The sequence below is a fragment of the Mauremys reevesii genome, linkage group 21, assembly GCF_016161935.1.
Source record: "Mauremys reevesii isolate NIE-2019 linkage group 21, ASM1616193v1, whole genome shotgun sequence".
Taxonomy (NCBI): Eukaryota; Metazoa; Chordata; order Testudines; family Geoemydidae; genus Mauremys; species Mauremys reevesii.
The window spans coordinates 441,340-466,485 of NC_052643.1; the positions used below are offsets into that span (position 1 = coordinate 441,340).

Sequence of the window (25,146 nt, forward strand, 5' to 3'; positions counted from 1 at the left end):
CCAGTGAGTTTGCCTGAAATGTGTGGTAAATCTGCTGAGGTTAACAAAGGCTTGTTGTGTATGTCTTTTCCATTGATGAAGTGGTGGAATGATTAATAAATTTGCACTGCCCATCTTGAGCAGTGAAAGACGGTATATTCCTGAGGTACAGTGCTGGGAGCTGTGGGGATTTGGCTCTGGTGCCTTTCTCTGTGTAATTCATGAGTGTCTCTGGGAGCATTCATGCAAGTGAGTGTGTGGCTCCATATGCTGTTATGCTGAGTGATCACAGCACATGGAGCGGTTTGCTGCTTGTCACTAGTAAAGCAATGTGAGAGACAGCCCAGGCTGGAGAGAGTTAAGGGTGCACAGCAGTACCCCAGTTCCAGGCTCCACTCTGCGGATCCCATCACAGTTGTTCTGTGATTCTTTCCCAGTGACTTATGGGAGAAGTTGTCTGTCCTTCTAGGCACGGGGGAGGGGGGAATTGTGGGACGGGCAATGGAGGACTCTGATCAGCACTCAGGTGATTTAATCTGTGTCCTCACTGCAAAATGAGTGAGTTACCAGCCTGAGTGAGAGTGGCACGCAAGCTCTAATCTCTCCCCAAGCTTGGCCAGCAAGTCCAGGTTGAAAGCACCACTAAACTCACATCAGAAAGCTTTATGTGTAGACAGGAGGAAAGTTAGGGACAACACCCTAATAGGAGCCCAGGTTAATTCTGCAGTGAAGAAAGACCCATGAGCGGCGCATGACCCGCTGGCTGGGGGAGGCTAGCCCCCTAGCCTGCCCCAGGCTAGCCCCCCCGCTCCCCAACCACAGAGCACCAACAGCCTCCCACCTCACCCACAGCCCTAGAATGATGGGTAGGCGGAGCCTCAGCAAACCAGGAGGGCAGGTGGTATGGCTCGAGCCGGGACCACCCCACAGGGAGAGTGAAACCGCCACACGGAGCAGAAGCAGGGGGAGGGGGTTGGGGGCAGAGTGTGGTAGGGGCCACGCCTGACTGTTTGGAGAGTCACAGCCTCCTCCAGTCTATGGTACCCACCAGCCATGGACCAGCCCATAATGGAATGCTCCTTTTGAACTTAGCTATGGAATTGCAACCAGCTCTCTCATAATACACTCTACTTAAAACTACCAGTCTATTCAGACAAGCCGGTCCTGGGATCTTTAGCAGAGTTGACAACTTTCTTGACTTTACAATGAGTCTTATGAAATCTGGTGTTTTTCTTATGATTAGGTGAGGAGCTCAGCGTTTTTTTTAAAGTAAATTTATGGAGCTCATGGTTGCAAAGAAAAGCTGGAAAACGTGACATGAGTGCTCCCTAAAGACTCAGAAACCAGAAGGCAAAGAAAAAGAACATAAATGTTATTATTTTTAACACATGATTTTTTTAAGCTAATATGATTGTTGTGGTCTGACTCGTGATTTTTGCATCCAGTGCTGCCGTCTGCATCTTGTTTCTGGGTCGGCAGATTGTGACACCCTCTTTCCAGCAGTCACTGCCCCTTTCTTCACTACCTGCTCCATATCATTTCCTGTCTGTTCAGTTGTGTAATTTGTTGCTGTGGGTTCAATGACAAACACTGAAAATGAAACAAAAGCAAAGATCCCAAATCACTGACGGCCAGAATGGGATCCCCTGAAGTATATACTTTTCTGTACACGATGACCCATTGATTTCAATCCATACTCACCGCGCGGGTCGACGCGGTGAGTTCGACTTCTCGGAGTTCGAACTATCGCGTCTGATCTAGACGCGATAGTTCGAACTCCGGAAGCGCCGCGGTCGACTCCGGTACTCCACCACTGCAAATGGCGGTGGCGGAGTCAACGGGGGAGCCGCGGATGTCGATCCCGCGCCGTGAGAACGGGTAAGTTATTCGAACTAAGGTACTTCGATTTCAGCTACGCTATTCGCGTAGCTGAAGTTGCGTACCTTAGATCGAACCCCCCCAGTGTAGACCAGGCCTTAGGGCCTGGTCTACACTAGGGTGGGGGGGCGAACTAAGATACGCGACTTCAGCTACACGAATAGCATAGCTGAAGTCGAACTACCTTAGTTCGAACTTCTTACCTGTCCAGACACCGCAGGATTGAAGTCCGCAGCTCCCCTGTCGACTCCACCACCACCGTTCGTGGTGGTGGAGCTCCGGAGTCAACGGGTGTGCGTTTGGAGTTCGAACTATCACGTCTAGATTAGACGTGATAGTTCGAACTCCGAGAAGTCAAACGCTACCCGTCGACCCGGCCGTAAGTATGGACATACCCTAGGTGGTGCAGCTTTGATTCCGTCAATGGAGTAGCATGCAACAGCAATGCGTGTTTCGGGGATGAGGAAGATGATGAGGACAAGTTTGAAAATAGCTCACAGCAAGGAAGCGGAGAAACCATTTTCCCCGACAGCCAGGAATTGTTTCTCACCCTGGACCTGGAGTCAGTACCCCCTGAATCCACCCAAGGTGGGATCCCGGACCCTGTAGGTGGAGAAGGGACCTCTGGTGAGTGTACCGTTGTAATTATTAGACATGGTTTAAAAGCAAGTGTGTTTAATGATTACTTTGCCCGGGCAGTACTGCTACTGGAAAAGTCTGTTAACGTGTCTGGGGATGGAGTGGAAATCCTCCAGGGACATCTCCATAAAAGTCTCCCGGATGTACTTCCAGAGCCTTTGCAAAAGGTTTCTGGGGAGGGCAGCCTTATTCCGTCCTTCATGATAGGACACTTTACCAACCAGGCCAGTAGCACGTAGTCAGGACTCATTGCATAACAAAGCACTGCAGTTTATGGTCCCAGTGTTTGCTGGCATTCAAACAACATCCATTCTTTATGTTTCTGTGTTATCTTTAGGCGAGTGATATCATTCCTGGTCACCTGGTTGAAATAGGGTGACTTTATTAAGGGGACATTCAGAGGTGCCCGTTGCTGCTGGGCTGTTTGCCTGTGGCTAAACAGAAATGTTCCCCGCTGTTAGCCACATGGTGGGGGGAGGGGGTGAAGTGATCATCCCAGAGAATTGTGTGTGTGTGTGGGGGGGGGGGGTTAATTTGGGTTTGTGCTGCACACTAAGCCAAAAACCGCCACCGGTCCTCCTTTTAACTGGCCAACTCATTTTAAATGACCAACCCATTGGGTGCTTGGTATGGGAAATGAGGGCGCTGCTGTTTGAAACCATCCCCACATGTTATGAAGGTTAAAGAAGCCAAAAGACTGTGTCTTACCATGTCTACCAGCAAGCCAAATTCTGTGTCCCACCGGCCCTGCATATATGATCTCTCATACCAAACCGGCAGGCCCTCAATAAGAGGCAGAATGCGACGTTGTACCAAAAGCACATGGGCTATGTAATGTTAACAGCAAGGTTTACCATGATAGAGTCTACCCATTGTTCTATAAAATGTGTCTTTTTAACTACACTCTCCCTTTTTTTCCCTCCACCAGCTGCAAATATTTCAATGCTCACACTATCTTCTCCTTGCCAGTGGCTAGGGAACATTAGAAGGTGGGAAAAAAACGCACTCGCGATTAAATGTTCTCTGAGCTCATGCAGTCGTCCCACACTGAAAGAGCCCAGCAGAATGTGTGGAGGCAGACAATGTAAAAGTCCAGGAAAGCGCAATATGAACACGAGGCAGGGTCGGCTCCAGGGGTTTGGCTGCCCCAAGCAGCCAAAAAAAAAAAATTAGAGCCGCGATCGCAATCGGGAGGTCCTTTGCTCCGAGTGGGAGTGAGGGACCCTCCGCCGAATCCCTGAAAGTGCCGCCCCACTCCTGAGTTGCCGCCCCAAGCACCTGCTTGATAAGCTGGTGCCTGGAGCCGGCCCTGACACGAGGACAGGTGGCGGGCTGAAGATAATAAGTGGCAGGCTGAAGATGATAGGTGGCATCATCTTGCTGACAGAAGGCAGGAGTCAATGCTCAGACTGCTGGAGCATCAAACTCATATGCTCCAGCATATGGTTGAGCTGCAGGAAAGGCAGCTTGAGCACAGACCACTTCTACAGCCCCTGTGTAACCAACCACCCTCCTCCCCAAGCTCCATAGCCTCCTCACCCAGACACCAAAGAACGCAGTGGGGGGACCTCCGGGCACCCAGCCACTCCACCCCAGAGGACTGCTCAAGCAACAGAAAGCTGGCATTCAATAAGTTTTGAAGTGCAGTGTGGCCTTGTCCTTCCCTCCTCCCCCACTCCTCCCAGGCTACCTTGGCAGTTATCCCCTATTTGTGTGATGAATTAATAAAGAATGCATGAATGTGAAGCAACAATGACTTTATTGCCTCTGCAAGCAGTGATCGAAGGGGGGAGGGGAGAGTGGTTAGCTTACAGGGAAGTAGAGTGAACGAAGGGGTGGGAGTTTCATTACAGTTAGGGATTCCCATTGCAGCAAAGCCATCCACTATATGACCTGCACATTTCCCAGAGTCACTACCCTTGATATCAGCAGCTCAGTGATCGTGTTGGCTACTTGGATCACAGCAGCCCCCACAGTAGATTTGCCCACTCCAAATTGATTCCCGACTGACCGGGAGCTGTCTGGTGTTGCAAGCTTCCAGAGGGCTATCGCCACTCGCTTGTAAAATGTGAGGGCTGCTCTCATCTTGGTATTCTTGTGCTCCAGGACAGGGGAAAGCAAGTCACAAAGTTCCATGAAAGTGCCCTTACGCATGCGAAAGTTTTGCAGCCACAGGGAATTGTCCCAGACATGCAACACTATGCGGTCCCACCAGTCTGTGCTTGTTTCCCAGGCCCAGAATCGGCTTTCTATGGCATGAACCTTCCCCATTAACACCATGATGTGCACATTGCCAGGGCATGTACTTTGAGAGAAGTCTGTATCCATGTCCTCATCACCCGCTGCTGTCGTCTTCTTGGCCTGGTTTTGCTTTTGTAGGGTCTGGTTCTGCATATACTGCAGGATAATGTGTGGTGGTTATAGTGCAGTGGCAGTGATTTGAGCGGGCTCCCTGATCCCAGTGCTGTGGCGTCTGCGCTGAAAAAAGGTGTGAAATGATTGCCTGCTGTTGTTCTGATGGAGGGAGGGGGGGGGGCTGATGACATGGCTTACAGTATTGTCACACAGAATGCCCCCTCCCAAGGATTGAACTCAAAACCCTGGGTTTAGCAGGCCAATGTGCAAACCACTGACCTGCCCCTCCCCCCACTATTGGGGGGAGCAAATGAATACAAAACAAATCTGGTCTTTTTATTGTTTTGATCTGCTCTATCTCTCTTATACATCTTAGGCTGGCAGCAGACGGTGCAGTACGACTGCTAGCCATCATCATCTACGGGCTGCTCGCCAGAAGATGGTGCAGTATGACTGCTGGCCATTGTTGTCTCCCATTTATGCCCAGGTGCCCCCAATCAATCTCACTGAGATCGGCTAAAAGAGCTCCCAGGAGATGACGATGATGACTACCAGTCATAATGCAATGTCTGCTGCCAAAAGGCAATGAGCTGCTGCTGTGTAGCAATGGACTACCATGTCTGGCAGCATCCAGGAGACATACGGTGACGGTGAGCTGAGCGGGCTCCATGCTTGCTGTGGTATGTCGTTTACATGGGTAATCCAGGAAAAAAAACAAGAAACGATTTTTTACTGTTGCTTTCACGGAGGGAGGGAGGAGGGCCTGACAACATTTACCCAGAACCACCCACAACAATGTTTTTGCCCCATCAGGCATTGGTAGCTCAACCCAGTGTTCCAATGGGTCACAGAGATAGCGGGAACTGTGGGATAGCTACCCACAGTACAATGCTCTGGAAGTTGACGCTAGCCTTGGTACTGTGGACGCACTCCACCAACTTAAGGGTCTTAAAGGTCTTAAGTGAGGACACTCACAATCAACTGTATCAAATCGATTTCTAAAAAAATTGACCTATAAATTCGACCTAATTTCGTAGTGTAGACATAGCCTAATATCCTTGAGTCTCTCCTTATAAGGCATATATTCAAATACTTTAATTATTCCTGTGGCTCTGAACCCAGTCCAACATCCTTCTTGAAATGTGGATACCAGAACTGGACAGAGGATTCCAGCAGTGGTCACATCAGTGCCAAATACAGAGGTAACATAACCCCTCTACTTCGTATTCCTCCATTTATGCAAGGCATTAGACCTTTTGGCCAAAGCATCACACTGTGAGCTCATGTTCAGCTGATTATCCACCATGTCCCCAAAATCTTTTTCAGAGTCGCTGCTTCCCAGGGGAGAGTCCCTCATCCTGCAAGTATGGAGGATATTCCCTGTTCTTGATGTAGATATTTACATTTAACCATATCAAAATGCCTATTGTTTTCTTGGGCTCAGTTTACCAAGCAATCCAGATTTACCACTTTTCATTATTTACCACTCCTCCAATCTTTGTGTTATCTGCAAACTTCATCAGTGATGATTTGATATTTTATTCCAGGACACTGGCAAAAATATTAAACAGCAGAGGGCCAAGAAACACACCCACGTGATGATTTCCCTTTTACAGTTACATTTTGAGAAGACCAGTTAGCGAGTTTTGAATCCATTTAATGTGTACCATGTTGATTTTGAATCTTTCTACTTATTTAATCAAAACATCATACACTACCAAGTCACCCACCTTACAGAAGTCTAAGTCTATTACATAAACACTATTCTCTTTAGCGTCCAAACTTTGTACTCTCAACAACAAAAGACATCAAGTTAGTCTGACAGGAATTATTTTTCATATTTTCTCACACAATGCCTCATTATCTGGGCATGTTGTTACATTCATGAAACTCGTGGGGTACACTATGCGTGTACGCATGCAAACTTTATCTGAAGCAAGAAACTCAGGATGGGCTCTAACAGAAACCATCAATGGACTGACTGCACAATCTGCAAATTCTCACAGCCCTCTAGCGCTATAAACAAGGGAGCAACTTCCTCTAAACACAACACTTACCTCTCCATTCTTGATGGGTCTGTTGAAGGTCAGACTAGGGCTGGGATTTTTAAAGCCTCCTGGGGCTTGGATCCATACATCGTTTTCAGTAGGACGTGGGCATCCAAATCCCTTAGGCACATTTGGAAACCTAAAGCCAGGAGTATGAGCCTTAAAGTCTTTAAAATGTGCTAATGGGCCCTGACAGTTCATGCCTCTCATCAGCTGTGGCGTGACCAGGAGTTCACCCTTCCTGGTGGGAAATGGTAACAATTCTGCTAACAGGCAATATTTGCAGATGTCCAAGCTTCTGAAGTCAGTTTGGGTGCTACTTTTGCAATTACTCGCTTCATGAATCATGAGCAAGGTTTGAACCTGGAGCATTCAGTACTACCCCACAGACACCTTGAGCTAGCTGTGTTTCTTTGTCATTTCTAGGGGTGACATTACTTAGTCATGGATTCTGGACCAGACACCAAATCCTATTGGTTTCTCTTCCTAGGTAAAGTGGGCCTTCTGGTAGGGGGACAAGAGGCTGAAGGCATTAGGCCTGACCCCAGAAGGGAAAGGGTTTAGGCCATAATACCACATATGGTACAGCATCATGTCCTGTGACCTCATGTATGGTGACATCACTTCCAGTGATGGCATCAGCCTTATTTTATTTCATGACCAATCTTTTATCTCATCCATCAATCTCATTTCAATACAAGCTATGGGCCACCACTGCAGTCTAAGCCTCAATTTGTGGTCACTAACTTTCTTAGTCACTCTTTGGAGTGAGTATGTCTCATGCTTGTTCTCAGGCAAACTCACTTGTTCCAGGAAACTTTGAAGAAAAATCTCTTCAGCCATTTGAGTTATGTGAGCATAAAAAAAAATCCATCTCTAAAAGAAATGTTCAGTCTTTGCGCTCGGATAGCTCAAAAACAAGTTAGTTTTAACATCCACGTCTTGGCCTGGCATAGCTGTTGGGTGGGATGCCAGCTTTGCTGTGTTTGAAAACATTTTGTCAAAAAATAATGAAGTTAGAATCAATTCAAAATTGCATACCATGACATCAGCAGCACCTCGTATTCCTTAAAGGAAAAGTCCAGGGACAGTGCGAAATGCCAGACCCAGACAATTTTGCATCAACAGCAGGGGAATCAGACATTTGAATGAACATTGTTTAATCAATCCTAAAAAGAATGTGAAACATACTCATCCTATGGACCGTCATCCATCCTGTCTGTCAGGACTAGCTATCTATCTTGACTAGTCTAAAGCACCTGAAGTAAGAGAGTACTACATTTTCATATGGAGAGGATGGGCAGAGATGGAAGACATTTCTCTTTCATTGAGTTCAGTGGGAGGAGCAGCTAGCTCTGAGTGCTGTCTTAAGCTCTTTAACGCTTTTTGAAGGCGGAAGTTTATTTTTGTTTACTCTTTAGAGACACCAGGTGGTCGGAAATCTGCACAAGATGAACCCCACGTGATCCAGCAGCCTTCAACTACCTGGAGGGGAGTTCCAAAGAGGCTGGAGCTCGGCTGTTCTCAGTGATGGCAGATGACAGTACAAGGAGCAACGGTCTCAAGTTGCAGTGTGGGAGGTCTAGGTTGGATATTAGGAAACACTATCCTATCGTCCGGCGAGGAAGCTACCTGGATCTAGGAGCGTGTGAACCCATCTTCCCTCTCCTTTCCTTTCTGTGTGGGCTACTGACAGTCTGATCATCTCACTGGACGCAATCAGAGTAAGCGGCGCCGTCTCCCAGAGACTAGCCGACGCTCTTTGCTGAAGGGAGGTGTAGGAGAGTCGTGGTCATCCTCATTAGTCTCTCCTGTGTGAGTACCCTGTAGGGAGAGATTCTTAGTTTATGAGCCACTAGCGTGGACAGGGCACCCTCTCTGTGTGTGTAAGTGGAAAATGGGTAAGGGACAGTCTAAACATTCTACCTTACCCCCTAAACATTTTGTCAGTTTAGTGAGCAATTAAGAATGGGGGAGCCCTGCAGAATTTGCACCATCTATCTGTTTTACCCTTGTTATTTTATGTTTGCTTTGTTTGGTACTGTTGGTGTTATATGTTAAGAATTGCATGATTAAAGGTGAACCCTAATAGAATAAGGAAACACTATCTGGTTTTGGTGCACTATCTGGTTCTGTTCTGTTTAACCGGTTACTGTTGTTTTTCTGCTCTGTTCATTTGGGAGTTAGGTGTATGGGCGGAACTGAACTTCTCATTCGTAATTCCTCAGGGTGGAAGCCATGTGTGCGATGAAGCTCTGAGGTTGTATTGAGATCCTTCTGTACCGTCCCCTGTAATGGACAATGTAATAGAAGTAGGAAAATCGGGCTTAGACTGTAATTCCCTCTGCTCTCTGTGTAATTTTCTTTTCTGTTTAAGTGTCAGCAGACAAATGGGTGGGTCTTTGGGTAAACCCCCTAAAGGGATTTGGATTATATGTTAAGTAAATGGCCTTTACCCAATGGCCATGTATTTCTGCCCAGGTGGCAAGCCTCACAAGGGAGGACTCGGGTAGTCTTGTGAGTAAAAATGTTTTAGGGAAAAGACCAGAAGGGTGGGGGCTAGTTAAGAAGCCCACCCTCCTAGCTAAACTGGTAGTGGAACAAATTGGTGCCCATGGAAGGGACGGTTCAGCGAGAAAAGCAGGATAGGGCCCAGGCGGGCAGGCAACAGACAGAGAGATTGGAAAACTGGTTGGAAACTTTTGAGGGTGTAGTGGAAGGAAGGAGTAAGAAAGTATAAGCATGAGGATTTCAAATACCCAGGAGGATATTTGGAATGGTGATTTGAATTGGTAAGGGGCTGTTGGAAGACAAGCAAGTGATTTAAGGGAGAGTGAAAAGTTAACTCTGTAGTTGCTGGAGGGAACAGGAGTTGAACTTTGTAAAAATGTTAAAGAGAAAAGTTCTTGGTGTCTTTAAAATGTTTGTAAATAAATTCAGGCAAAGAAATTATTAGATTGCAATCATTTGGCTATGAACAATTTTGTTGAATTAGCTGAAGAATGTATACAGTGCTATGTAATTCAAATTTTATTAGGCTCTAAGGGCACTATTAGTTGTGATGTTTTCTTTCAATGTTTAAAAGCAGGCCAGAAAGCATCTGCATTAATGCAAATTATCTAACTGATAAGGTAGAAGCCACTAAAACCTGGGCTGCCTATGAAATACATACAAGAAAATATGGGGTAATTCCCCTGTTTTGCCTGAAATCAACAAGGGTATTTGTATATTTTAAGCAATGATTGACTGCCCAGAAGGGGTAGACCTCTGTTTTTGTCTTTCAGATAATCAAAGAAAATTAATGCCAGCTGAACAGCATTCAACGTACCATGATTTACTGGCACAGTAAAAATTATGTCTTGTGTTATATGTTTTGTCTTGTGGTGTTTGTCTCGTGGCCAGAATTGTTGTGTTTAATATTTTTATGGGATGGTCTGGTTTAAAATCAAGTGGAAGGGTTGGATTGGAATGCAGATACTTGTTTTGTTCCACCTAGAATACAAAGTGTTTGGATACATCAAAAAAATGTGATATACTAAAGTCTAATACATTTTCTTAAGTAAGAGAAAGAAACTACATTGGCCAAATCTTTTAATTAACAATTGTTATTAAAATTTGCATACCAACAGTCTTTAAAAGCAAGGACATGAAAAGTTAACCCACTCCCCATATTGTACACGGGATCCTTCTGGCTACCTCAGACTTCTAGCCAGAGGGCTGAGGATGGTGGGAAGCTATTGGACTAGAGGTTGTATTGAATGAACTCATCAAAGTGGGTGTGCTTGTCCTGGTTTGTTGTTCTAAAGCTCTGTAATAAGGTTATTTTAGTGAAAGGGTATATGTGGCATACATTAGATAAGACTAATGTATTGTATAACAGCAATGTGTATGTGTTCATTGTTAACAAAAGGTGTATAAGTAAAAAGTAAAAGTTTCCTTTGTAGGTTAAAAAAAAAAGCCAAAAAGGGGAAAAGGAAAAAGAACGAGTTAACGGAGAAAAAACTTTAACTAGCAAGCTCAGTCCAAAAATGAGACACTGACTCCGTTCAAGGACACTGCTCACAGCTAAGACTTGGCTAACAACCAAGAAAAGGGGGGCTTAAATGTGCCCAAGCAGCTGTAAAGTCTGCAAAGACAGGCACTAATAAAATGTGTTAGGTTTCTTTTTTTACAGGTAAAGAAGTGCTACCCAAAGACCCTAGCAGCCCTGCCACTCCTTGGAACCAGGAGACGTGATCAATGTAAAAGTCCACCAACGAAAGACTGCTTTGGCTCCATGCTGGAAAGGCCCTTATTAAGTCCTGCTGACTACCAACACCGCTGTGAAGTGCCAAAGACTGCCTGGACCCATGATTCTCATTGCAAAAAGACCCCTCCACATCAGGAGAATTCTCCTACTGATGATTAGCCTATTTCTCCTTCTAGCTCCACTGTGCCTTCTGGACAGCAGGGGAAAAGGACAAGGTGACGTGCTAGTAACCTCTCCCTTGTCCACTGACAAATCTACTGTGCCTTTAAACTTTTCTAGAAAAAGCAAAACCATTACAGGGTGATGTGCTGGTAATCTCCCCTGTAGGATGCTGAACCACGACTGTTTCGGGAAAGAAGAAGAAACACTCACTCCACTGACATTTCCAAAGTCCAGGAATTCCTGACTAAAAAGGCCATTGAGAACTGACCCTGGTGAAGAAACAAAGAATTATACACTGGCAGGAGAAAAAAATTTTTGTGGGACCCATGCTTGGGAATGTGGTATTAATTGGATTTTGGGGTTTATTCTACAGGCTGCACCCTGTGTTTTGGATAAATCCTTCAGTATGTATTGCCCTCCCTAATTGGATTTTAAATGACATTGCCCTTATCCAGTTTTCAGATCACTTCTACATACCCAAATTGCTCACAAGGGGCACAACAAGATTAGATTAGCACAACAAAAAGCCTGGGTTATTTCCTCTGGAAAGAAGGGAAAATTGACCAGATCCCTGTGGGCTAGGGCCAATAGTGCAGCAGCCATTTGAAATATTCTTAAAAGCCAAGAACATGATAAGAAATTGGGCCAACTAGAAAAGGCCCCTAGCCTTATTTTTGAAGCTCAGCTATCTTAAGTACAGGCTGGAGTTGGTGAGTTACATGTCTTTTCCACCCTTAGTTCTATGACCCAGAAGTTACTGACAGAGATGGTATTGAATATCACTGAGGCTGGGAAGGCATTGCAGTGGGATCTAGTATGTTTAGAAATCCAGGATTTCCTGAATGACCAGCTGATGGCCATTCCGAGTGATCTTGAGCACCAGAATTGGCCCACTGCCCTTACAGACACATCAGGAGTACCATCTGATCTGTGGTCATGGAAACATACTTGGACACTTTCTGGATGAAAGTGTGGACATTCACAGTGCTCCTTCCAAGCATATGGACCGGTTAGGGTGGGTGTGGGCTCCCACATACCGAATCCTGCCGAATCCATGGAGAGGATGCATATGGGACTAAATTATTCACCGAGACAGCTGGGAAATTAAACCACTTGGTATACTAAGCCTGATTTATAGTCAGTGCCCCGATCCCTTAGTTGTTAAATGAACAAGGTTCCACTCTTTTGTCCATGCATTCATTCCTGGGTTGGGGGTGACTAAGCTCAAAAGAGCAGTTGTACATATTTCTGCAGAGCTTCATTGCTTTTTGTCTTCAAAGTTTGAGAAAACTCAGCCAAAAATTTGTTGAGTATTCTCAAAGGGGGGAGTTGCTGGTGTCTCTAGGCCTAAGTAAACCAAAGTTGTGACTTTGGGCCTGAGTGAACCAAAGTTCTTCCATGCTGTAAACTTTAACCAGCCTAAGATGCTAATAAACAGCAAGCAAAATGTGTAACTGTCAGCTTTCTTAGCTTGCAGCTGTAGGACAGCTCGAAACAGCAAAAAACGGCAGTAAGTAAGGGGGAGAAGGGGGAGGAAAATCTGCATGCGTCTGTGCTCTGAAGGCCATAGATAAATATGCGAATGAGAACAGTTCTAACAAGCTACATTATAGTGTTAAGTGTAACTGTTGCAAGGGGGAGGGACGAAGGGGGAAAACCAAGAGGGGTATAAATGCTGGGACCCCGCCTGCGTGTGGGGGTGCAGGATTTGAGATGCTTTTTCTTCCTGGCACCCAATTTGAGCTCAAATAAACTTGGTTTGCTTCTCCACCCTGGTGTGTTAATTAGTGCGACGCACTCCGGGCAACGAACCCCCACTGTTGCTCCTCCTCGGGCCCTTTGGGCCGGCAACAGGATCAAACAAAAGAATGTTCAGTGTGAGGTTCAGTAGAAAAAAATGTGCACAGTTACGAGAGGTTCAGTCTTGTTAAAACACTGAACAGGGCTCAGGACACCAGGGTTCCATTCCTGGCTGTGCCACACAGTCTTTGTGTGACCGTGGGCAAGTCACTTAGGATCCATACCATCACACCCCCGCCACATAGTTATCACACTCAGGTTACCATTTAAGGACTCCGGGAGGGGACGTAAAAAGTCAAAAGAAAGCCTGGGGCATGACGTCTGGGAAGCAGTTCATCTGAGAAAGACCCTGAGGTTGTAGGATGCTAAATATGAGCTTGCTGTGAGATGCTGTTTTTATTGGAGGTGGAGTATGTGTGTGAAATCACACACTCGGAGATGTATCACAATGGTTTGTTAAGAATGGAGGCAAAACTACTGAAAAATGTTGGGCACAGAAATAATTCCAAGTTTGGAGGATAACTATCAGGAAAGGTGCTGGGACCTAAAGGAAAAGCTTCAGAGGAGACATGAGTCAGTGTATGTGGATCGCAGTCTATAAACCATTTGGGAAATAGCATATATAAAGCCCTCTGGGAGATGAGGAGCAAGAAGAGGAAGAAGGAAAGTTCAAATGTGTTGAACAGTAAGAGCAGCTGAGCCACTGACTAGATTCCAGGGATGGCCAATGAGGCATCATCACTGCACAGGTTCGACGTGTGGCTGGATAAGGATGGAGTTAGGTGAGAGTCCTGCATCTCCTTTAGCCTGTCCGTCTATGGTGTCTGACGTTCCCAATGATCACATGTGCACAGCGTTCTGCAGCAAACATAAAAGAAGTGACCAGAACTGGAGTCCAGACAGTGAATTCTCAGAATTTTCCGCCCTCTGCCTATCCCAGAGGAGAAAAACCATGTGAGCCACCCTGCTATCTTCCTAATGCAACACAGCCCAGAGTTGTGTAGGTACCACTCCTTTCAGGTGAATTGGACCAGCTCAGTCCAGATCAACAACGGGCACTTTCCTTTTGAGGCTGCACTGTGATGCTCCAGAGCCTCAGCTTTTGTTTTAAAGAGGAGGCCTTCAGCCCTGGTGGTCATAGAGAAACCATTCAAACGTGTTCCCCCAGCCCTGCCCAGTGCACAAGCTACGCCCTGCCACTGGCCCACCTCCTTCAGTTGCAGCTCAGGGGCCAGCAGCTCCCCCGCACCCCCGTTCAGAACCTCTAGCCTCACCCAATGCAGCAGATGACCCAGCCCTCATCCTTGCCCCCCACACAGAAGGAGCCTAAACTGCCTAACACCCAGGCTCCCAATAAAACAAAAAAGCAGCATTAACCCTCGCAGTCCAGAGAAGGTGCGCACGCGCTCTACAGGCCCTTCCAGTGAACTCCTACGAGATGAGTGGAAATACTGGCCCTGCTCTCTGGCAGCATTTCTGCAAGAAACACAAAGACCTCTGGAAGCTGCCAACGGATTAATGGGAGTAATTGGATGCCTGCTAGACACTGACATTCATTTTTATATTCTCTGGGTCTCTTAAAGTCCAGTTGACTGTATTTTACCCAACCTGCAGGTGACAGGTTGCCCAGATTCTCCCTCTATTATCCTGGGACCATCATGGCTACAAAAAGACTGCAAACAACAACCGAAGGGTAAGTCAGTTCTGTACCTCTGAGAACCCTGTGGGGCTGCTCATCGCAGGTCTTGATCTGAATCCCCCTGGTTATAATTCCAGACTCATTTTGCTCGAGTAGCAAGCAGAAGAGCTCATTGCTATAATGTGATCAGCAATGGGAGTCCTCTCTCTCCAAGAGCACCACACCCTAGCATTCATTACAGTGTGTAATAACTCACTGTAACTGGAAACAAACTCCATGCAAATCTTGTTAGAAAGTACTTAACCCATGTTTAACTCCCAACTTTAACACAAGTTTAATTCCTTGCTGAGGTGAAGCTGCTGTACATTTTAACCCAACCCCACCAATGTCATTTAAAGCCATGCAAAGACTTAGATATATAGCAAGATTGCCTGAAAGAAACTGACAAAACAGAGGTCAGGGAAGAGGATGGGAGTGCTAATCCAGACTTGTCCCACTGACAGTAATGCCCCCCCTTAGCAGTCAAGAGGAATTTAAGAGGTTACCTTTACTGTGCACAAGTCAGACTCATCCTTGTTGTTTCCTAGAGGAGGGATGGAGGAAATCTCTCAGAAGCCACAGACTAGGGTAAGAAATTTTGTTTCAGAAAGTTGTAAAGGTAAAATGAATTTGATCCAGATGGATCAGTTGGGGGCCTGGAATCACCTGACTGAGTCTGGAGAAAGCAGCGCCCCCCCTGGGACTGGCAGCACTCAAAGCCAACACCCGGGTTAGACCATTTTAAGTTTTTCCAAGTCATGTCAGATGTGCTTTGCATTCTAAGATGTGATGTGCAGCCTCGTAATTAAAATGGTAATGGGTCAGAAATCAAGTGCAATGTCCATGTGCCGGTGTCCGCAGGAGCCCGGCTGGTGGTTGTGGGGAGACATCACGCTTGCTAGGTTGGGTAATCTCAGCCCTGTGTTAAAATCAGGGAGTTCTTCGTTTCACCATCATTGCCCTTTATTATTTTTAAGTGTCCCAAAGCGTACTAGATATCGAGATCCAGTGCAAGAGGAAGAAAGACAAGGACACTGGCTTCCAGTCCAGTGTCAGAGATAAGTCAACGTGATATCGGCGGGGTACAGGGGGAGGAAGGCTGAAGATTATAACCATACGAGTTAATGGGGTCTCAGTTGCAGAGTCATAGATTTTAAGACCAGATGGCACCAGCCTGACCTCCTGCGTTGCCCAGCCCATGTGGTTGAGGCATGTTCCCATCTTGGGGGTTCCATACAGATATTATGTTTATTGTTGTCATCTTGTATCTGAGCATCAGACAAAGACGCGAGCGGGAGGGAGGGTCTGAATTGGGAGAGGTGAGTATCATGCTCTGGATCAGCTACTCTTTCTCCAAATTGTTAGGTGCCAATTGCACAAGTCAACAAGCGTGTGACTCAAAGGGGCACTGTCAGCTCACCTTAGTATTCAAAACCAAAATCTGCATTTTCAAGCCCAATACTGTGCTTCCCTCTCTGTGCTATTTGTGTGGGTCCCCTCATGGCAGGATCTGAGTGCCTGGTCATCGTCCTTATATTTCCCCTCCCAGCGCTCTGCGAAGTAGAGAAGTGCTGTTACCTCATTTACCCATGAGGGACTGAGCAGCTAAGCCTGCCACAGGACAGAGCAGGAAATCAAAGGCTGGGCTCTCTCAAGTCCCAGGCTCATACCCAGCATTTCCCCCAGTTCAGTCATGTTTCCAGGTGTTCTCTTTTGTGGGGAGTGAGGCCAAGAAATGATGTCACACCCCATCTTTGATAGCCTCCCCATATGGCGGGAACCCCTTTGTTCTAAGCTAAGTTCCCAGCCCAGTTTGTGGAAAAATACAGGTACCAAAAGGGAGTTCAATACCATGTGGTCTGGTCACCTGCCCTTGCTGAGTCATAGCAGTCACTATCCATAGTCTGTTTGAAGCGTCCCCAGATGTGGACAAACCTTTTCCATGGCCACTGTCTTTGTTGATGGGCTATGTCATAGGTCTCACCCCCACTTGGAGCTGTTGGGTTCCAATGTGGGGACCTGCCTTGGTTTCCCTCTCTAGCTTCTTTACCCAGAGCAAGCACATCTGAAATGAAGATGCACAGTCAATATTCATAACTTCCATAGACACCTCACATGACAGATCTTGTATAAGGTGCATCATAATTATGTCATAATCATACCACTACGATGACTATGGTGTGCAGTGTCACACAGTGTTTCTACTGGTGCCAGTCCCTGAGACCTTCCTGACACGGTTTTGGAAGGCAGCAAGCCGGTCCCTGGTATCTAAACGGCTGAGAAACACTGGACTAGAGCACTGGACTAGAGCTCATTCCAGCTCTGGAGCACCCTCTGCAGACCAGTGATCCATCTGTTCTCTGACCCCGTGTCCCTCCCAGGACCCCAGGGCCCTGTTTACTTGGGGTGCTGCCCCTGGCAGTAACCCCTTTCTCTCAGGGTCTCTCCTCCCTGGGGACCCCCCACCCACTATCCCCACCTCGCCTCAGTATATGGCTACTGTCAGTCATTGTCTAGCCCCACGCCCTGGGGCAGACTGCAGTCTCAGCCTACTCATCACTGGCAAGGAGGGTTTGGACCTAATGCCTTGGCCTACCCCCTGGGCTGCCTTCTGCAACCCCCAGTACCTGTTAGCCCAATGCTAGGCCGCAGCCTGGGGCTTTCCAGGCTGGAGCTCCCCAGCTCCTCTGCCTTTCCCCAGCCCTGCTTCACTCAGGTACCTTGTCTCAGTTCCCTGCAGCCAGGCCCTTCTCCCTTTACAGCTAGAGAGAGACTGTTTGCTCCAGGCTTCCATGGCCTTCTCATAAGGCCCTGTTGCTCAGTTTGGGACGTGGCCCCAGCTGCAGCCGCTTCCCTCAATCAGCCAAGGTTTTATCTTGCCCAGCCCCAGCCCTCTGCAGGGCTTTTCTAACCCCTTCCAGGCTGGAGCGGGTCACCCTGCTACAGAGACCCTTGCAGTCCCTTCTAGCCCTTTGGTTCTACGAAATAGGTGAGTATGTTGGTATATCAGCCCCATGTGGGTAATGATGTTAAGCTCTCATTAATAAGGGTTGTGGTGAATAATACAAGATTATAATAATGTTGCCCCTTCGCCTGAGCCAATATTTGGGCTTTGCTGGGTTCTGTAAGGAGGAAAAGGAGAAAAAGAGCCAGATATTTCTTTGGTGCAATCTTGTTTATTTAAAAAGACCTGAACACAGGAGGACCAAACAACAGAAGGCAGTTTCCTTCCTCACAATTTCTAACCCTGCCTTAAATTCTTTGACTCAGATTCAGTGCCTCCCACTATTCTGCTCCGTGGACTAAATATTCCAGGCTATTCCAAAGGCCAGAGTGCAATCTTCCCAGCCATGAGGTTTTGACACAGAAGCACCTCTAGTTTTCCAATTACTATTATTATTATTGACCATTTATACGAAGGCCCTCAAAAGGATAGAGAGTCAGCTCTGCATGGTGCTGTAGATATTAAGGTAGACACAGCCCTTGCCCTGAACAGCTGACAGTCTAAGGGCTTGTCTACATGTAAAATGAGGTACCTATGTTAATGGGCGAGGTCCTCCTGTCAGCCTACTACTCTACCTCCTCAAGAGGTGGTAGCTATTTTCTAAGGCCTGATCTACACCGGGGGTTAGATTGGTTTAACTGCATCACTTGGGGCAGGTCTACACTATGGGGGAAAATCGATGTAAGATACGCAACTTCAGCTACCTGAATAACGTAGCTGAAGTCGAAGTATCTGATATCGAATTACTTACCATCCTCACTGCGCGGAATCGACGTCCGCAGCTCCCCATGTCGACTCCGCTACCGCCGTTCGTGTTGGTGGAGTTACGGAGTCGACATGAGCGCATTCGGGGATCAATATATCGCGTCTAGATGAGATGCGATATATCGATCCCCGAGAAATCGATTGCTACCCACCGATACGGCGGGTAGTGAAGACGTACAGTGTTGATTTTTCATACCCCTGAGTGATGTATTTATAAAATAGTGGCACTTATAAACTAGTGGCAATTTCTTAAATATGTTTTAATTCCTGCACTTGAAAGCTGCCTCATGCACAAGCCAGAGGCAAAATCAACCTGTTTCAGTGTCTGTATGGTGATATGATTTCTCAGGCTAGCAGATGAATACTAGGCAAGTTGACATACTTGACAATTTTTTTTCAAAAGGAGCCATCTCCCAGTCATTAATTTCCACAAATCCTTACTTTGCTTATTCAAAAATTGTCAAGGTGTCAATGAAGAGATTAACCTGAAAAGCAGAAGGCAGCAGGATTTCTATTTTTGGAGGTACAAAGAGGAATGAAATGAGGTCCCCGTGATAAGCAACATGTCTGTGGATGGGGTCCTAAAACCCAGCTCCTCCTTAATACAGAGAAGGGGTTTTAAACAGCAGCTCCCTACCATTGCACTGGTGAGTCCAGGATTGGCTACTTACAGAAAAAGCCCACAGTAGCAAGTACATTTTGGACGTACATTTAGCTAAAGTGCACTCTTCATGCACAGTAAGCATGTCCACTCGGGAACCACGGACCAGCCAATGCACCTTAAATTCACACCCTAGCTTCGTGTACATTAACTTTCCCCGTAGACAAGTCCTCATTCTCACTCTCACTCTAGTTAGTTATTTCATACTCAGTGGAACAGATTTCACAGGAGAGATTGCAACCTACACTGGAATATCACAGTGCAGTGATTTGGGTAATCACCTGAGAAGCAGGAAACCTGGGATCAAATCCCTTCTCCATATCAGGCAGAGTGGGGAGTTAAACTGGGCTCTCCTACAGCCTGGGTAAGTGTCCTAACCCTGAGCTAAAGATTATTGCAGGGGGGAGGAGTCCTCCTCCTGGCCATTTTGTGTGGCATTAGACAAGCTCTGCAGCTTCTCTTACAAGAAATGGCTTGTGAGGCGAGGGCTCTCAGCTGTGAATCCCAAGTAGAGCAAGGTGCCTCCTTCCAGCCTGGCCTTAGACACCCAACTCCCTGTGAGGGAGGGTGCTCGGGATTCGTCTTTCTCTAGGGCATCTGCTACTGCTTCGCTTAGGCAGCTCCCCACCTAGTATGCTCACTTTTGTGGAGCTCATTCTTTGGCACCTCTCGCTCCCCATCCATTGCATAGGAAGCCTAGTGACTAATTCACAGTTTGTGGAGTCTACTGGCTAGATAGGCACCTAAAAGGGACTCAGTGAATAGAGAATTCCGGGAAGATAATGTAATTAATGCCAATCAACATGGGTTTATGGAAAACAGATCCTGTCAAACTAACCTGATATCTCTTTTTGATGATTACAAACTTGACTGACAAAGGTAATAGCATTGATGAAATATACTCAGGCCTTGTTTACACTACACAGTTTTGTTGACAAAAGTCAGCTTTCATTGACAAATCAGTGGAGGAGTACACACTGCAATGCTCTTTCCGCCAACAAAACTCTCCTGCTTTGCCAACAAAATAAAACCACCTCGACGAGAGACGTAGATATTTTTGCAGCAAAGTTATATCGACAAAGCAACAGTTTTATCTGTGCTTGGTTTTATCACTGTAAATGGCCTCCAGGAGGTGTCCCACAATGCCCATCCTGACCACTCTGGTCAGCAGTTCGAACTCTGATGCCCTAGGTACACAGGCATCCACCCCTCTCTTTTTAAAGGCCCAGGAATTTTTGAAAATTCACTTCCTGTTTACTCGGCGTGGAGAGCTTATATCACACCTTCCCAGCTGACCATGGTGGCTCCATGCAGCAAACGCTCTCCTGCTTGGAGCACACCTGAGTTGTTGGATCTGCTGGCACTGTGGAGAGAGGAGGCTGTGCAGTCCCAGCTCTGCTTCTGCAGTAGGAACTTCGATACCTACAGTCAGATTTCTCGTGGCTTGTTGGAAAAGGACAACGAACAGGACACAGTGCAGGGCTATGCAAAGAGAAAGGAGCTGAGGCAGGTCTACCAGAAGGCAAGGGAGGCAAACGGTCACTGGATGCCATCCACTGCCAAGAGCAGACAGTAGACTCAATCCCAAGGATAAAGTCGTGGATAAGGAGGTTGGCGGATGATGTGGAGCAGATGGCAGGGTTATCCAGTGGTGTGGCAAGTCAAGACCTCTTTTCCACTCTAGAAGGGTCTAGCTAGTCCCAACAGTCCATCTCTGGTGTGCATGACATGAAGGATAAGAGCGCCCTGGTAAGTGATGCTGCTCGGTTATATGAGGTAGATCTGGCCTTTGCTTTGTATATTCTAGAAGTGGGTGAAGGGACAGAAATGTACAAGACTAGCTGTATTTGAGTGTGCTCCACATTCCCCTGTGCAGCTACGCAGTGCAGTGGAACAATGTTGATGCACACTGAGATTTCATGGAATCATCAAGAGAGATCTTCTGGATGTACTCACCAGTCCTCTGCTGAAGATTGCTTGGCAGAACTGCTTTGTTCCCACCCCCATTGTAGGAAACTTTCCCATGCCAATCAGCAATTGCGTGTGCAGGGACAAAAGTGGTACACAGGCGAGCAGCATAGGGCCGGGGTCTGAAGCCGCACGCATGCAGGAGATGCACCCGGGGCCGGCTCTAGGTTTTTTGCCGCCCCAAGCAAAAAAAAATTTGGCTGCCCCCCTTCCCAGTCCTGGGCTCCCCCCCGTACTCCCCTGCTGCCCCAGCCCTGGGCTCTCCCCCCTCCGCCGCCCAGCGCTGGGCTCCCCCACCAGTGGCCCCCCCACACCTCCTGACACCCCAGCCCTGGGCTCTCCCCCTGCCACATGCACCCTCCTTCCACCGCAGCCCTGGGTCACTGGTAACTCGCTCCCAGGGCAGGTCATTCAGCAGGAATTTTGGATGTGCACAAAACACAGACAGGATTGGTTCCCATATGGTTACAGAGCTGCAGTAAAGTGGAACAATTTTCAGCTTGTGTGATTGGAGGATATCTGGATGCATATTATAAGACTGTCCTCCATAAATGAGGAAAAGTTGAGGTGCCTTTATTATTCTTTTGTTCCACTCTTTCTTTCTATGGGGAATTTGCCAATGCAATATCACTGTCTTCCTTTGGGGGGGTCTCAGGAGGGGGCAGTTGAGGACAAGGAGAAGGGAGACTTAGATAGGGGTGGGGTCCTGGGGGGCAGTTAGGGGCAGGGGTCCCGGGAGGGGGTGATCAGGGGACAGGGAGCGGGCGGGATTGGATGGGTTGGGGTTTCTGTGGGGGGCAGTCAGAGGGAGTGGATGGTGGCAGGGTGGGGCTTCCCTCCCCATGGAGTGTCCTGTTTTTTTAATGTTAAAATATGGTCTCCCTACCATTCACAGCACTCACAGCACACTGCCGCATGAGGTCCCCCTCCTTCCTTTCCAGTTGGTAGTGGCCAAGGGAATGCTGGGAAATGTAGTTCCCAGGGCTGGCTCTATAGGCAGGGAGCTAACAAAGGAACTACAGCTCCCAGAGCCCCCTGTTGGTTCTCAGCTCCCATGCCGCCCCTGCAAATGGGCTGCCCCAAGCAGGTGCTTGCTTTGCTGGCGCCTAGAGCCACCCCTGTGCATGATGCACCCTTGCAACCTTGCTTACCCTCAGGAGTGAGATATCGGATTCAAAGACTCCCACCTGTGGAAAATGGGGGCAGAATTTGCAATATTGTCCCTTGTCACCTGCAGTGATCCCCTTAAAAAGCCACATAGACCCTTTGCTACATCTGGAATGCCCAATTCCCCCCACCACAACCACCACCAGTCTGAACTTACCATGTTTAGAGTGCTGGCCGAGATCTGTGCTTGCCAAGGGACAGAGAGAAAGTGATTTGTATGTTAAGAGATATATTTTACTATGATGATTCAAAGCTGTGCGTGATCTAACAATCATGGGAGGGATAGCTCAGTGGTTTGAGCATTGGCCTACTGAAGCCAGGGTTGTGAGTTCAATCCTTGAGGGGGCAATTTGGGGATTGGGTCTGCTTTGAGCAGGGGGTTGGACTAGATGATCTCCTGAGGTCCCTTCCAACCCTAATAATCTATGTTTCTGTGTATTGTTTCTTGTGCTTCTGCAGATGTGGCCTGCAAGGGAACCCCCTACACACTGGTGGAGCGCCTCTGCCAAATAAGGAAGTGACCAAGGAGGACATGTTCCGAGAGGTGCTCCAATATTCATTGGCTGAAAAAAGAGAAACTCAGAGAGTGAAGAGAGACCCCTGAAAGAAGAATTTAAAATAGAAAGGCAGGACAGAAAGGAACATGAGAAGTTCATTTTAAAGGTACAGGAATGGATTATACAAGTGATGGAGGAGCAAACAGATATGTGGAAGTCCCTAATCATACTCGAGGCAGAGCACATGTGTGCCCCCCCTTCTTCCCCCAGCCAATACAGAACTGCAGTCCATGCCCTTTCCAAATTCCTTCCTCTCACACATTCCTTGCAACTTTCTGGAACATCTTGGTACCCCATTCACTTCACCCCTTCGGACAGCTTCCAAAATGATAGCTGGATTTACACACAGGTATGAGAGCCTAAACTGCCTTTCACCCTTATCTCCCTTCCCATCAAGCCTTTTGTGTGTGTTGTTAATTGGCATTTAATAAAAACAAACTCTCTGAAACATAACCTATCTTTATTTTTCTCCTACACATGATGGCTGCTGCTGGTAGTAAAACATAGTATCAGTTCAATCATTTGCTGGCTACCAGTCCTGGTCAGGAATCATCACAATTTTCATGCAAGGTGGGAAGTTAACAAAGCATGGAAGAGTGCTATATAGAAAAACACATTACTGGTGCTTATTGTCAAAATGTTGTCTCAAAGCCTCCCTGATTCAAATAGTCCCCCATTGTGCTCCTCTAATTGCCCTGGTATCTGTCTGCTCAAATTCAACAGCAAGGCAATCTGCATCCGCACTTCACCATGGGGAATTTGCCAATGCAATATCACTGTCTTCCTTTGGGGGGGGTCTCAGGTGGGGGCAGTTGGGGACAAGGAGAAGGGAGACTTAGATAGGGGGTGGGGTCCTGGGGGGCAGTTAGGGGCAGGGGTCCCGGGAGGGGGTGATCAGGGGATAGGGAGCGGGGGGGGGATTGGATGGGTTGGGGTTTCTGTGGGGGGCTGTCAGAAAGAGTGGATGGTGGCAGGGTGGGGCTTCCCTCCCCATGGAGTGTCCTGTTTTTTTAATGTTAAAATATGCCATCTATCGCCCCTCTGAAGTTAGGGAATCCCATTGCCGCAAAGCCATCCTCTATTTCACGTACATTGCCAAGAGTCACAATCTTTCATAGCAGAATGTGATAAATGGTCCTGCACACTTGCATTAACACAGCCCCAACAGTCAACTTCCCAACTCCAAACTGATTTGCAATGGAGTGTCAGCAGGCTGGAGTCTCCAGATTCCACACAGTGATCTCCACGTGCTTCTCCACTTAAAAGGCAGCTCTCATTTTGGTGTCCTTGCCCCACAGTGCTGGGGTGAACTCCGCATACAGTTCTTGGAAGGTGGCTTTCTGCATCCGAAAGTTTTGCAGCCACTGCTCACCATCCCAGACTTGCATAACAATGTGACCCCGTCACTCAGTGCTTGTTTCACATGCCCAGAAGTGATGGTCCACTGTGTTCAGCTGCTCTGTGAATACCAAAAGTAAACTGGTGTTGTTTCTTTCCATGGCACACGGCAGGTCAGGGAACTCTGATTCCTGTTCAGATTGTGCTCATGATATACTGCCTGACCATCTGCGATGTGTTCATAACAGTGACTACAACAGTAGGGAGCAGTGCGTGATCCATCCTTCCAGACAGAGATGGTGGGCAGCCCTCTCTTTCTCTGTGTACCTGAGAAGACAAAAGGAAACAGCTGTTGGCTTTTCAGGGAAGGGGTCCTGACCTGAAGAGTTTGGTCAGTAACCTTGCTGGAAGTATGTGGTGAGAAAACAGCTTCTTTATTTTTCTTGTAACCATTTCTGACTTTTATGCCACATTGCTTGTACTCACTTAAAAACTCCCTCTTTCTAGTTAATAAACTTATACTGTTTTATCTCAACCAATGTGTTTAAACTGAAGTGTCTGGGTAACTCGGAGCTAATAAGCTGGTATATTATTCCCTTAAAGGAATAACTGACAGTAAATTTTACTGCCCAGGAGCGGGCTGGGCCATACAGTACATACATTTCTGGGGAAAGATCTGGGACTAGGGGTGTGCTGGGGCCACCCTTCAGTATAACCAGGCTGGTGAGAGCCAGGGTGTAGCTGGCAGGCTGCAGTTACACACATATACTCTAGGTGGCGCTGTTTGTGAGCAGCCCAGATGGGAGCTGCTCCAGTAAGGCATTGTAAGGCACCCAACATTGCAGGACAGGGGTTACACAGCCCCCTGCTGATCTGGATTGTGCCCCGATAGGTCATA

The 25,146-nt window shown here is 47.3% G+C and overlaps 1 long non-coding RNA gene across 1 annotated transcript; it reads right to left on the reverse strand.

Annotated features, from left to right (window-relative positions):
• Positions 1–1,404: 1,404 nt before the first annotated feature.
• Positions 1,405–16,872, reverse strand: LOC120387974. The gene is made up of 3 exons (XR_005590462.1): positions 16,656–16,872; positions 16,209–16,341; positions 1,405–1,569 (listed from the first exon to the last, which is right to left on the reverse strand). It is a non-coding gene; the product is annotated as an uncharacterized LOC120387974 (long non-coding RNA).
• Positions 16,873–25,146: the final 8,274 nt, after the last annotated feature.